Source organism: Psittacula echo (genome assembly GCF_963264785.1).
Source record: "Psittacula echo genome assembly, chromosome: 5".
Taxonomy (NCBI): Eukaryota; Metazoa; Chordata; class Aves; order Psittaciformes; family Psittacidae; genus Psittacula; species Psittacula echo.
Genome location: NC_137739.1, coordinates 28,832,095 through 28,845,203, shown reverse-complemented (window position 1 = coordinate 28,845,203; position 13,109 = coordinate 28,832,095).

Below are 13,109 nucleotides of genomic sequence, written 5' to 3'. Positions count from 1 at the left end.
GCAGTGGGCACTGTTTTTGTTATGTAGTTACCTATTAAAAGAAAAAGTAACACTGAGTTCAGCAACAGTGCTAATTACCAGCATAACCACATGACCATGCTGGGCTAATGATAGCCCTAAACCCGTGTTATCTTTTAATAGCTAAGCTGATTAAACTAGCAGAAAGGAAAAACAAGTTAGAGAAATTACCTTCATGGTCCTTCTCCTAGGAAAATGAAGGTGCTTTCCAAGTGTGCAAAGTGCATATATCACATGTCATTTCTCAATCAGCCAAGGTAAAACTGCCTAGTAACTACTGAGTTCACATTTCTGTGAAACTATAGCACAGGACTGAAAGAGATAAGAGAAACAGGCTGGATCACCCAGGCAAACTTGTGAACACAGGGAATAATCATCTAATCCCTTGCATGACATAAGCAGCAGTTTCAATTTATTTTTGCTTTAAGTTTTCCTCTCCCTTCTCTTTCTCCCCCTTCAATTCCACTCCAGAAAAGGGTGTTTCATCCCCCAAAGTGGTTAAGATAGGAGCTTGTACAGAGTTTAAGTACTGCAACCTTGAAATACAAAACCAAACTCTGGTTTTACCCCCATGTTCTACAGAGTAGGAACAGAAGAAAGAGGAGGTATTTCACTGTTCAAAGGCCAGAAAGGACAGCTATGGTCAGCTAACACATCTTTTGGTAGCTGGAACGATTAAACCAGCACAGGAAATACAAGATGAGAAATTACCTTTTATGGTACTTCTAGGAAAATGAAGATGCTTTCTTTAACTCAGCCCCTTTCTCTCCCTATCTCTCTTAACCAGCTGCCCTCATAGTATGGTACATATAGGCAAACATGAGGGGTGCCAATCAAATGGATTAGGGTCCTAAAAAGTGTAAGTGATTGCAATTAACTGTACAGGTAGTTTCCACCTCTGTGATAGGGAATGCCCTGCAGAGACGTCATGACCCACTCGGGCAATGCTATTTAACCCTTTTTAAGTTACAAAAGAGGGACAGACATAGAAAGGATGCCATATCCAGTCTGAACAGAGCTTGAGCTAACCTTGGCATGGATTAAGACAGATACCAGGATGTGAGGGATAGTTTTCCAGCCTCTGCTTGAGATTTTCATGAGCAAATATCTCCAAACTCAACTGATCTCACTAAGGACTTGACTTGTAACAAATGTGAAACACTTACCCTTTGCCCTTCAATCTGGCCTTCAGATATCAGATTTAATCCTTTGTCTGAGGATTTCATGGGACAGCATCTTTCCCAAGACTAATTTGGCTGTTGGTGTGAAAGAAAAAGGAGGACATCAATGGGTAAGAGTTTTGAAACTGAGCTTGGATCATCCTGCACCAGAGAGCTGTATAGAGTGCCTGAAACCGTTCTGTGATACCCCCAAACAAATACCCCCCCCCCGCCCATGTCTTCTGCAGCATTTAAAATTTTTCAGAAGTTTCTAATTAATACCCAGACTGCTTTAAAAATCTGTGGAAGTTACAAATATTCTGTTTTCTGAAAAAATTGACAAATTTAATATTTCTGAATAAATTAGAGACTATAAATACTGAGTGACTCCACTGTGACTTGGCCAGAGAAACCCACCTAACTTAATGTATCTCATCTCCGTCTCTTCCCGTCTCTCCTTAAGTGCTGCCCTCCTAGCATGACACAAGTACTCAAACATGAAGCTTGGCAGTCAGAGGGATTAGGTTCCTAAAAACTGTACATGATTGCAATTAACTGTTCATGTAGTTCTAACATCTGAGATAGGGAGTGCTTTGTAGAGACCTCATGACCTGCTCAGGTGATGCTGTTTAACCTCTTTTTATATTAATAGAGACCTATGCACACCAAAGACTACAACCTCAGAAGGATTTGCAATTTTCTGTCTTCCAAACACTCTCAAAGCCATCGACAGGAATTAGTGCATAGCCTTGAGAATTTAGGCCAAAATTATGTGACTGAGGGTGCTGAGGAAAACCTGAAATAAAGTTTGTATCTGTCCAAGCCTTCTACATTGGTAGTAAGAGAATTTCTGCTTTTTGGGGGTTTGAAGTTTTTGAATGTTTTTTAATGTCACTACCTTTTTCCCCACATTATGTGACTGTATATATGTGCAGGTAAAACCACATTTTTTAATTAGACAGTCTTAATTAATAGATGTATAAGGTGTGTTAGAGGAGCCATGTGTACTTCAAGGATTTCTGTCAGGTTTCTGAGAATTAGTTGTATTCCCTGGCGTATTTCTTGGCTTTGTTTGTGCACTGATGTGTTGGTTTTCAAATTGCTTCCCACCCCCAATCCCTTTCCCAGCAGTAATAGGTGACCTACTTTCAGCCCTGGACATCTGCTAACTGTAGCCCATCACTCCCTCTGTCCTTTAACCCCTTCTTTCCTTCCTCCCTCCCTCTCTGCAGAGCATCTGCCATCTCTCAGCCCTTCCAGGGAGCTGGGGCTGTCCTGCAGACTGCTTTAGGGCTGGGGGCAGAGACCTTGAGACACTGGCTGCCTGAGCAGGGGTTTCTGAACCCCACACTGAGAGAGACTTTTGCTTCCCCACAGACTTCTTAGGCACCCTGTCCCCATGCTGAATAGGGATGCTGTGTTTGCTCAGCAGTGGTCTGGTCAGCAGCACCCATGAGGTAAAAATTCATCCTGCTTCTCATGAATAGAACAGTTCACTTGGATGGGACTACAGTGAACATCTAGTCCAACTGGCTGACCATTTCAGGGATGAACAAAAATTAAAGCCTGTTTTGAAGACTCTCCATGCAGAATTCTCCCTTTTACAGAGGCAGTGTTTCCTCCCAGAGGCCTCCTGTGCCATCACCACTCTTCTGAAGCAGCCCTTGATGCTGCCTTGCAATCTGCTTCAAGACCAGTTTGTCTTATCCCTCCTAGCCGCTTCCCTGCCCTGTGTTGGAAACCCTCAGCTGGAGGCAGCAGTAGTGTTTGCTTGCTTTGCAGATTTTTCAGGCAGTGCCAGTTGTGTGCCTTGGTTCTGGATGGTATGGTGGTGGTCTGTAAAGTTGCCCAGGCTCTGCCCTTTCTCCTCCACAACATTTGCAGATCAAGAGCATAGTGTTGCAGTGTGCTTCTTGCATGGCGGTAGAGAGCAGGTGTGGTACTTGTGGTACCCCGGGCCTTTGGCTAGTTTCTCAATGGAAATATGCTTCTAGTTTCACTAGTTTATGTACTGGCTTTATTGACTATACAATGTATGCTTCTAGTTTGGTTAATTTATGCACTTTCATTGACTATGCAATGTCTCCCTTCTAACGAACAGTAGGTGGCATGTTTGGCTCAAAAATGTATGTGCTCTGTCAGGTTTGCGAGGCAAGGGAAGATGCTTAGGGATTGGGAGGGAAATAATGCAGTACAGATGCCATTTCACTGATTTTTTGTCGTAACTTCAATCTGCAATGGTAAAGGTCAATTCTGGCTGGGCAGTCCTGCCTCTTCTTGCTAGCAATAGTCCAACCTAAGGGTAGTGTTTCCCCTTGCAGCAGCCCAAAGGCATTCGGGGGATAGCGTGAGAGTATACTCATTCTGCCATTGGAATTTGCCCATGCTGATGTACTGCTGTTGCTTTCTAGTCCTTTGGTGAGGTTTGATGGAGAAAGCCCACACAATGTACAGAAGGAAATAAGAAGAGGGACCAGGAGTAGACACTGGGCTCTAATTACTTCTGTGTTCTCATGTAAGTAATGCCTCGTGGACAGGGTATGAGTTCACAGACATTTCAAGCTTCTGATATCCCATGCAAGGAGGAGGAAGTCTACCATTCTTTTGTCAATTAGAAAAAGAAAGGCCACTCAAAGCAAATCCTGCCCTTTGGACTGGAGAAGCAAAGCAGTTCCAGAAATTTGAACTCATTCTTTTTGAAATGAACTGTGGGCTTACGCAACTGCATGATAAGCACAGTATAGAGCAGGCTTTGCTTGGACAGACTATTTGCAAGCGCCCAGCCCTGAGTCTGGTCACTCCATCTCCTGCCAGCTCCCGCAGCAGCCTTGAAACCCCACAGAACTGTACTCATGTCCCTCAGGCCTGATCTGCCCCATGCATGAAGCCTTCACTAAGGAGAGGAAGCTCAGCAAAGCCATTTAAGCCTGTGGCATAAAGCAAAACTCAAAAAAAGGACAGTATAGAAGTGATGGACAGGGAAATAAATGTACATTTTCTTCCTGGAAATCTGATCTGGCTTGGGGAATATGCAGGAGTAGATTTCAGTGGACAGAGTCAAGGTTAGTTAGTTAATACCCCAGTATTCCCAAGCACTCCCATCTAAGCATATGTAGAATTTAAAACTATAAATCTAGAGAGATGTAATATATGTAGAGATGCTGTATATATAACCTCAAAAAGGGGATAGTACAGAAGTGAGGGACACGGAAGCAAGTGTGTGTGTGTATAGACGTATAGACAGTAGATACTTACTTTCAACAATGCCAAGGGATCAGTTGTCAGAACTGTTTAAACACCAAGCACTAGTCAAGAGACACATCATTGCTGGCTGTCTTTCTGTTAGAAGTGACCAGGAAAACAGGCTGCTCCAGACCAAAGGACCAAGGTGTCTGTGGGCAGGTCAGGCACTGGTGTATTTCCTGTTACAGACAAGCAAAAATAAGCGGTGTACATGACAGAAATTATTTCTTCCTGCTGCCAAACAGTACCAGGCCTGCAAACAGAAGTCTGCACTTACCCTGTGGCAGCTGAGAAGAACAGAGGGAAAGACAGACATGCTGATGATTTGCTTTACTGCGTTGCTTCTTCCTGGTGATACTAAATCCCCCCTGTGCCCCTACCTCACACAGGTGTCCCTGCAAACAAGGGATATAAGAACAGCCTCTTTTTTTTTCCAAAAGATCCTTTGATCCTTCTGGCCTTTTCATGATTCTTATACCTGGATTTCCGTACCTTCCATGTTTCCATCCAAAGAAGAAAATAAAGGAGACAGATGATTAACTTGGTTTTAAAAATCTGTATTGATCTCATTATATTAAAGCTGAAGTCAGGCACCAAACAAGTTGCTGTTATAGCTACACAGATAAAGCTGACTAGCAGATGTTCTGCTTCCACCACCAAAAAAGGGGTTTTACTGTTACAGATTTTCTAGGGCTGAGGAAAATCACCGAGAGCAGCAAACTGTCTATTGGCATGTAATGGCAGGGCTTTATTCTGTAATAAAAATCTCATTCTGAGAAATCTACAGCCACCATCAGTGTTTAAAAGGTAGTGCAAGGGGAGGAGACAGGGTAATTCCCTGTGGAAAAGGGCAGCTCTGGAACTGTGCTTCCCTTGAGAAATGAAGTTTGGTGAGCAACTCTCCACACCAGATGACTGTGCCACTCGTGGTTTACAGTTAGTGTTAAGCTCTAAGTATTTTGTTTGTATTTTTTTGATACGGATGTCTCCCTGTAAGTGACAGATCTAGTGAAACTGCAAGAAAGTAGTATTGTGAGAAAGGCAGTAGGAGTCAAGAGCCAGCTCTAGTAACTACAGTTGCTGTTCCTCCCATCCCATATTAGTCTGCCGATATGCCCAACTCAACCTACTAGCTTAAAGGGGGTCAAACACTCGGTACGAGTAGTTGCCTGCCATGCTGGAGGCAAGGCAGTTTATTCTTGGTACTTCTTAACCTGAAATCTTCGAGGTCAGATAATCTTTGGTCACTGCAGTTGTTTTTTAATATGTCACCTGAAACTCCATCCCCTTGACAGCAGAGGCACCACCACAAACCATCACCATCTCCGTGCTGCTTTTGCTCAAGCAGGTGCCTCCTTGATGTCCAACCTGCCTGCACCAGCTGGATTCTGCTGCATCCTAGGAAGGCACATGGGAGAGCTCTATAAAGAAAAGGCCAGCATCTGTTTCAGTGGCCTTGAGCTTGAAGTGGAGTATCCCTGGGACCAGGCTGTGTGCATGGACAGAGGCAGTCTGCCCTGTCTGCATATCAGATGAACAAAGGCAAGGCCAGCAGAAACACAGAAGGTGATCCAGCCTGTGAAGTGAGGTCACAGAGCCACATCAATCACAAACAGAAGAAAAGTCACAAAGTCTTTCACCTTGCAGTGTGACCCAAATGATACTGAATGCTCAAAGACCAGTCTCTTCTCTTTAAAACATGCCACTGGCTTGTCCTAAGTAGTGTTAGCACACATAAGACAGGCCAGGAGTTGAACTGCCATTAACTCCTTTTGTTGTTGTTTAGGTAACTAAGCAGCCAGGCAGTGAGCAGAGGGCTTGCCTGTCCTGGTCAACTGGTTACAGATAGTGAAAGCAGCAAAAGGGAAAAGCTGAAATGAAAACAAACAAGCAAAAAATCACTCCCACACTTCCCTAAGAAGAGGAGGAAATTCTTCATGCTGATTAGCTAACTTTAGGAAGAAAAAACCCCACATCAACAGATGCCACCAGGTGTCCCAGCCAGTCAGGAGAGCACCTGTGCACTGACCTGTGAATGCATGTGTCCCACTGCAGCTGAGACTTTAAAGGGTGATGTATTTCAAACATCCCATACCTTGGGATGTTTAAAGATTTACAGAATTTACTTGTAAAATTTCCACTTTCAACTGAGGCTCCCACTGACAGACATGGACATCTCTTACGAGCTTAACTACCTTTTTTTAAGGGTCTGCTACATAGATAGCTTCAACATAGCCATATTGGCATTCTTCTGTTCAGGAAGAATGACTGTAGGTTAAGATGGTAAATTTCACAAATGTGAGACCACCAATATTGACTAGAGAAATCAAGACCAAACTAAACTCACTGGAACTGGTTTTGAAGTATATTCACGATAAACACATAACAAAAAGTCATTAGTTAAAAAAGATTTACTTTGACATCCTACAGCATCAATTTAAAAGATACCATACAATTAAAAAAAGAAATACAGAGCTGACCAGGTCTAATCAAAACACAGAGATTATTCCTTTGTAGTGTAACATTTTTGATAAGGTCATGATGCTGACAAACTTGTGGGAAGTTCTATAGCTAGCTAACAATTGTAATTCTAAGGGCGCTAAGCTTTCCAACCAACCTCTTTACCTACTTGTTCTTGCTGTTATTGTATGTTTTAAAATAAAAACCAAGGACGCAACAACACTGCCCTTAGGTAGCATCTAAACGAATTGTGATACTGGCTGATTGTTTCTACTGTAGGTGATGAAACAGTTTCGCTCATAAAAAGGGCTGCTAACCGAACCTTTTAAAAGTATTTATTATAAAATCTACAGAATCTATAGTACAAATGCAGAGTCTGTTATCTGTACAGATATTTATACAAAGTATCAGTTACTTCAAACAAGACTTTGGTTTTGTTAATATAAAGAAACACTGCAGTTTCATGACCAGAAAATTGTTAACCTATAATGGTCTGAAGTGATGAAAGCCTCAAAGAAGTTTTTCTTAAGACAGTATTACCAAGTTCATTTGTATGCTAGAAAGTCAGGCTTGAAAAAAATACTTGGTAAAGACTTTCTGTAACACAAGACAGATTTTATGGCTCTAATGAAAAGTACTGTAGTGAAAAGCTGAAAATAGCATCAATTTAATCCCCAGACACATCAGTGTCAGTGACTGGATTTTTTTTTAATGTTACGTATTTTTTACAGGTATCGAGACTGCTGTTGGAACAGATCTGAGTGCATAAACCAAAGTTCACTTGAAATAATACATTTGAGAGAAATTCCAATATATTACAAATTCAAGACATGCATGCTCTAAAAATTTCAGTTGTCAACTTTCAGTTAGTTCCAAAACTTTTTATGTATTTTAACTGAAGAGAAACCTCAAGATGATACAAAGTTTTGTTAAAACCAGTGGAATACAATCTACATATGATTTGGGGGCACTTGTGATTTAAGGCTTTTTTTTTTCCCCAGTTAATATAGTGAACTGTTTAAAACATGCAAGGCACTGAGGTACTGGGTTTGGTTGTCTTTTGTAGTAACAAATGCTACAAAATGATACACATGCAATACTGTAATTGTTAGGCTGTTTGCAGCATACACATTTTAATAGAAAAAAGATTGTGTGAGGATTTTATTATAAAAATTCTTGGTACTCTTTGTATATTCATGTACATTTACAATAGCAGCAATTGTGATACAATTAGGTAAGTAAGAAAGCAGTCTGGGTTAGAGTTTTGTTTCTGAGATTTGTGATCCAAATTTCACATACACCAGCACAACAATCCTCCCATTTTCAACAGTTCATGTTTTATCTCTGTAGGTGGATGAATTCTCTTTACAGGTATTGTGCTTGTAGTTACAACCAAAATACTTTCATACTTATTTAGGCACTGCAGGATCTTTGTATGAATAAAACTGGAATATCATTCCCTTTGTCAAACACAGCTACCTTGGGAATACTGTCACAGGAGCAGCATCATTCTTATTTAAGAAAGCTACGTAACTGAGGAGTATTTGCTTTTCAAATATGTGAATGCTGGTGAATTAGTCATTTACTGTAGCTGTCAAACTTGCTTTTCTCCCCTGGTAAGTCCTTCTAGGCACATTCCCTGCACATATGTTGTGGACTTATTTAGGAATTGCCACTGGGGTCTTCCATCCACCAGGATTCTGTGTTGGCTGGAGAGAACCCAGGCCCAGACTGCAGAGGTGGGCTGAAGGTCCATGCTGGGAACAGCCAGGATGTGGCAGCATGCCGTCACAGGTGGCTGGAGCACTGCTGGCATGTCAGGACATGACACTGAAGGATTTTGTGGTGGAATGCAGAAGCCGTTTGTATCAGACTGGTTTCCACCATTCCTATCAGCACGCTTAGCATTCAAGGCAGGGTTGGACCGGGCCTTGGGTGATATGGCCTAGTGGAAGTCGTCCCTTCCTGTGGCAGGGGGGTTGGAACTAGATGATCTTGAGGTCCTTTCCAACCCAAACCAGTCTATGATTCTATGATTTAAACCCAATTTTTCCTTTTTTTTCCCCTCCAGGCAAGTATGATCTTATGTCAAAAGGCCCACAGCATAGTTGGCCAGCCTCAAAATATATAAACCAACCAAAAATACTCTATACAGAAACTAGAGTAAGTGTTCTCAGGAAGGAGAGCTAGAAGACCTGACAGGATGGAATATACCTATGTATATTAATATTTCTTTTAACATGTGGTAAATACCTTAAGCTGTTTAGCTGAACTTAGAGTAGCTGAAGAAAGGGATTTTTGCCTTTAACACTGAGCAGAAAATATTGCAATTCCTAAGGGAACAGCTGCAGAACCAGACACTTCTCATCATTTAGGATTCAGCCTTCCCTGAATCTTCTACAGACAAGCCAAAATTATGGCAAGGACTCCACTCATAATTCATAATGGAGTCATAATAAAACATAGAAACAACTGAATAACTGATCTGTAAAAAACTACCATTGACTGGGGCTTGTCTAAGGCTCTGTCCACACATGGACATTTATATAATGCCCTCCAGCACTGTAACAGCAAATACGTTACTTCCAAGTCAGGGCTCCATGCCAGACACTCTTGTGTGTTACTAGTTATTGGGAACATGCTTGCCTTCTGTTTTCATTTCCTGACACTAATGGCTATTACTTGTAGTACAATTATAAGCACAGCTAACCCACTTGGATGGACTCAACATACACTCCACCAAAATGACTGACATCAGAGAAGACCTGCTTCTGAAAGTGCTAGAAGCAAACAGGACACGCAACTTCTGTGGTTTGACTGACCACAATTGTAAAGTAATACAACGTGCTACAGAGGCTCTGATGAAGGGTACCACAAGAGCTCTCCCTAGGAAAGGGATCTGACCTCTCAGGCAATGGAGGAACATTCTTGTGACTGCCACACCAGACCAGTGTGAACAGACCTTACGGGGTGCTCCTGCTTCCAAATCCTTTCTCACTGCTGTACACAGAGGTTCAGAATTTTGAAAGCCCCGGAATCGAAGAGGCACCAGATGGCATAAAAATGGAGATAACTCAATGGGTCCTACTAGTATATGATCTTCTAGATAGCAGACAGAAAACAGGTCTAGGATAAATGGGCCTCGATATTTCCAGAAGGCCCAACCTAGGTGTGTAGAACATATACTGAGGGAAGAGACCATTTAGTCATTACACTGAAAAGAATCAGAGCTTTTAGGGAAGTGCTTGCACTTTCTGCAAACCAGAGAGATCAACATTTATTACTGAAAATCAAACCCACTATTCCAAAAGAAGAACCTTATTTCAGCCTTCCTCTTTAGAATATGATTATGGCACAGTCTCATTTTTAGACTTGGAACACTTTGTATTATAACACTATCCTAAAGAAAACATTATTGGTCATAGATACAGGTTTAGCATTATCTTAGCCTAAGTGCTCTTTAGCGGTCTGTCCAGACATAAGAAAACCAGTAAGACAGCTGGGAAAGTGCTAATGAAGTTTCCTCAAAATCATCCAGCAATAATGAACAAATTAATTACCTCCGTTGCAAATGTCAGGGTGTGGTGGCTGTTGACCAGTCTAGCTGAAGTCAAGCTATAATTTACACAAAACTTTTGCTTGCAAGTAAAGTATACTTCACTGTTGAAGATCATGACTTGTCCATTTACCTTACAGCTTCACACTGCTGCTACATCTGGCCTGCGGACAGGATAAATCCTGCAAAAGAGAAGATGACCCCAGTAGCTGCTTTTACAACTGCACTGGAAGGCAGGTAAGGTGCTCTCTGCTAGGACAGCTCTGCTTTAAATCTAACACAGAATCAACCATATTGTTTGCCTGTTACTAGCTGTGCTCCAGACACAGTTCTGCATTACACCCTGAGCAGTTTCAAGTGCTAATATGCAGTCATATTGGGCTTGGAAAATAGTGGCTGAAAACACTGATTCAAATACTCACAAACACATGGGTTGCCCAGCCACATGCACCCCCTCTGCAGGTTCTCAGGGGAGAAGTCAGCTTTCTCATGAACAACTTTTGAACTGCTAAAACTATGCCTAAACCTCACCAAAATGCAACTCTACCCCACATATTTCCTATTCAGCCACAACTTGTCGTATGCATTCACTAATTCCCTGCAATTCTTTCATCCTGACCTAGAAGAAAATGGCACCTACTTTCTACAATTTTGCCTGAAAGTTCACAGGATGGAAACCACCAAGAGCACTCTGAGGACACTTCTGGAGAGAAGTAGCTCCTGTCACTCAAATTTTCTTTCTGGTCTTTTCTAACTCCAGGAGGGCAGTCATCCTTTTAAAGTATATAATCTACAGCAATCAAGAGTTATTATTTAAACATTAGATAGATTTCTATACAAATTCGTTTTAGAAGAGGCTTTTAAAGTCAGTCTTATGGAGCATTGTGGGGCTTAAATTTTGACCACCAAACTTCCAAGTGCCTCAGAGGAGTCAATTTCTTAGCAAACATCAGCAGCAAGAGGCTATGAATGCTCAACTGAACTGAAATCAAAATGTACATGCCTAATTTACCTCATTCAGTAAATTCTTCCTTCCTTTTGAATATCTAAGCTCCAAAAGACTTTGACTCTTATGATAGTTTAGCTCTCAGCAAGAACGCTATTTTCTTGGACTCAACTCCAAAGTTTGGATATAAGTTTTCTGATACAAGTCTTCAGATGAAGTGGTTGGGATTGTTAATAGTTGTGGCTTTCTAAAAAAGATCAGTGGTTTAATGAAATACAAAAAAAAACCCAAAACCACCCAACCCAAAACAATGTAGTTTTGCATTCAGTGTCATCACAGGGATACAGGAAAATTAACGTGGTATGTCTCCAAGCTAGACATGTAACATGAAACAACTAACCTAATGAATTAATTTTAAACGGTGAATAATTATCATGCAGAAAATTACATATGATATGAAACTGGTCTACCAACTGCTGTAATGCAGAACAAGTACTTCTTTATGTGATCAATGTAGTACATAAGGTATCCTGTGGACCTACACTAACTTAGTTGACTGAAACATGATCACGTGAGAATTGCTTTGTTTCACCAAATCATTAACAGTTGTTCAGAGACCTGCTAAGAGTAACAAACCATGGCCTTGTCCCTCTTGGTATACTATAGAATCACAGATGTTGATAGGGGATGGGGAAAGAACACATTCTTACAGTTCAAAGCTGTAATCTCCAATTCTGTATTTTTCTCCTAGAAAAATGGTGGGCATCTTCTTTGTGCTCAATGTCTCAAATGAAAATTTAGACAGGAAGGTAGTAAAAGCTACTTTAAGAGTTTTAGCAACACACCACTGGCAGCACAAGTCCTGTCCTCAGGAACAATGCAGACAGAAAGAACAGATCTGGACTAATAAATCTGAAAGCACGAACTGGATCAGAACACTGTGGTCCCAGCCCCTCCACCACCACCACAAAGACCTCTGTCCTGGAGTTGCACAGTTCCTCTGATGTGCTCTCAAGTAACTTGCTAAAAAGACCCCAAACCAAGTACAGTTTAAGTTCAAACAAGAAAAAAAGCTTGCATTGTTGCCAACAATATTAAGGCTGTCAAGAGCCCAACACATATTATTCAGCAGCTGCAGAAACAGCTGAGAATCTACATATTCTGAACTTTCCTCAAATCTCCCAAGCAGGCGCTAACATTATCATCATCAGAGCTGAATATATGAAGTGCCATAAAACACCCAATCCCTTTTGTTACAGCAAAAGAACAAGCAAAACAAAAATTTATCTTCTGTATTTTGAAAGGGACTGATCCTAGCCACCATTCCTTAAGTAGTTTTTTGGTAGGAGTTGGGAATATGAGCACTTTGCTGTACATGATGTCCTTAGGTTACAGCAATTTGTATTAGACTTTATTTTCGTTATTTCAAATGAATTAGAAATAAGTATTTGTCTCCTATCCTTCCCCTGCCCCTTCCCCCTTTTCTATTTCTAAATCTGAACTAATTGTGTGGCTAATTTTATGAGATCTAACTGTTTGAATAGCAGATGTTTTTGCTTTGAGCTATGCAGATGCCATTTTCTATGAACACCAATTAGAAACCAAACAACTTTCCCCATTTAAATGCATGAAAGTGACCATATCATTCCTCTTTGTAACATGAACATTAGAAATGAAGCAATTCTCTGGTCAGTCAATATAAGTGAACATCTCAGAGACCTGTCAC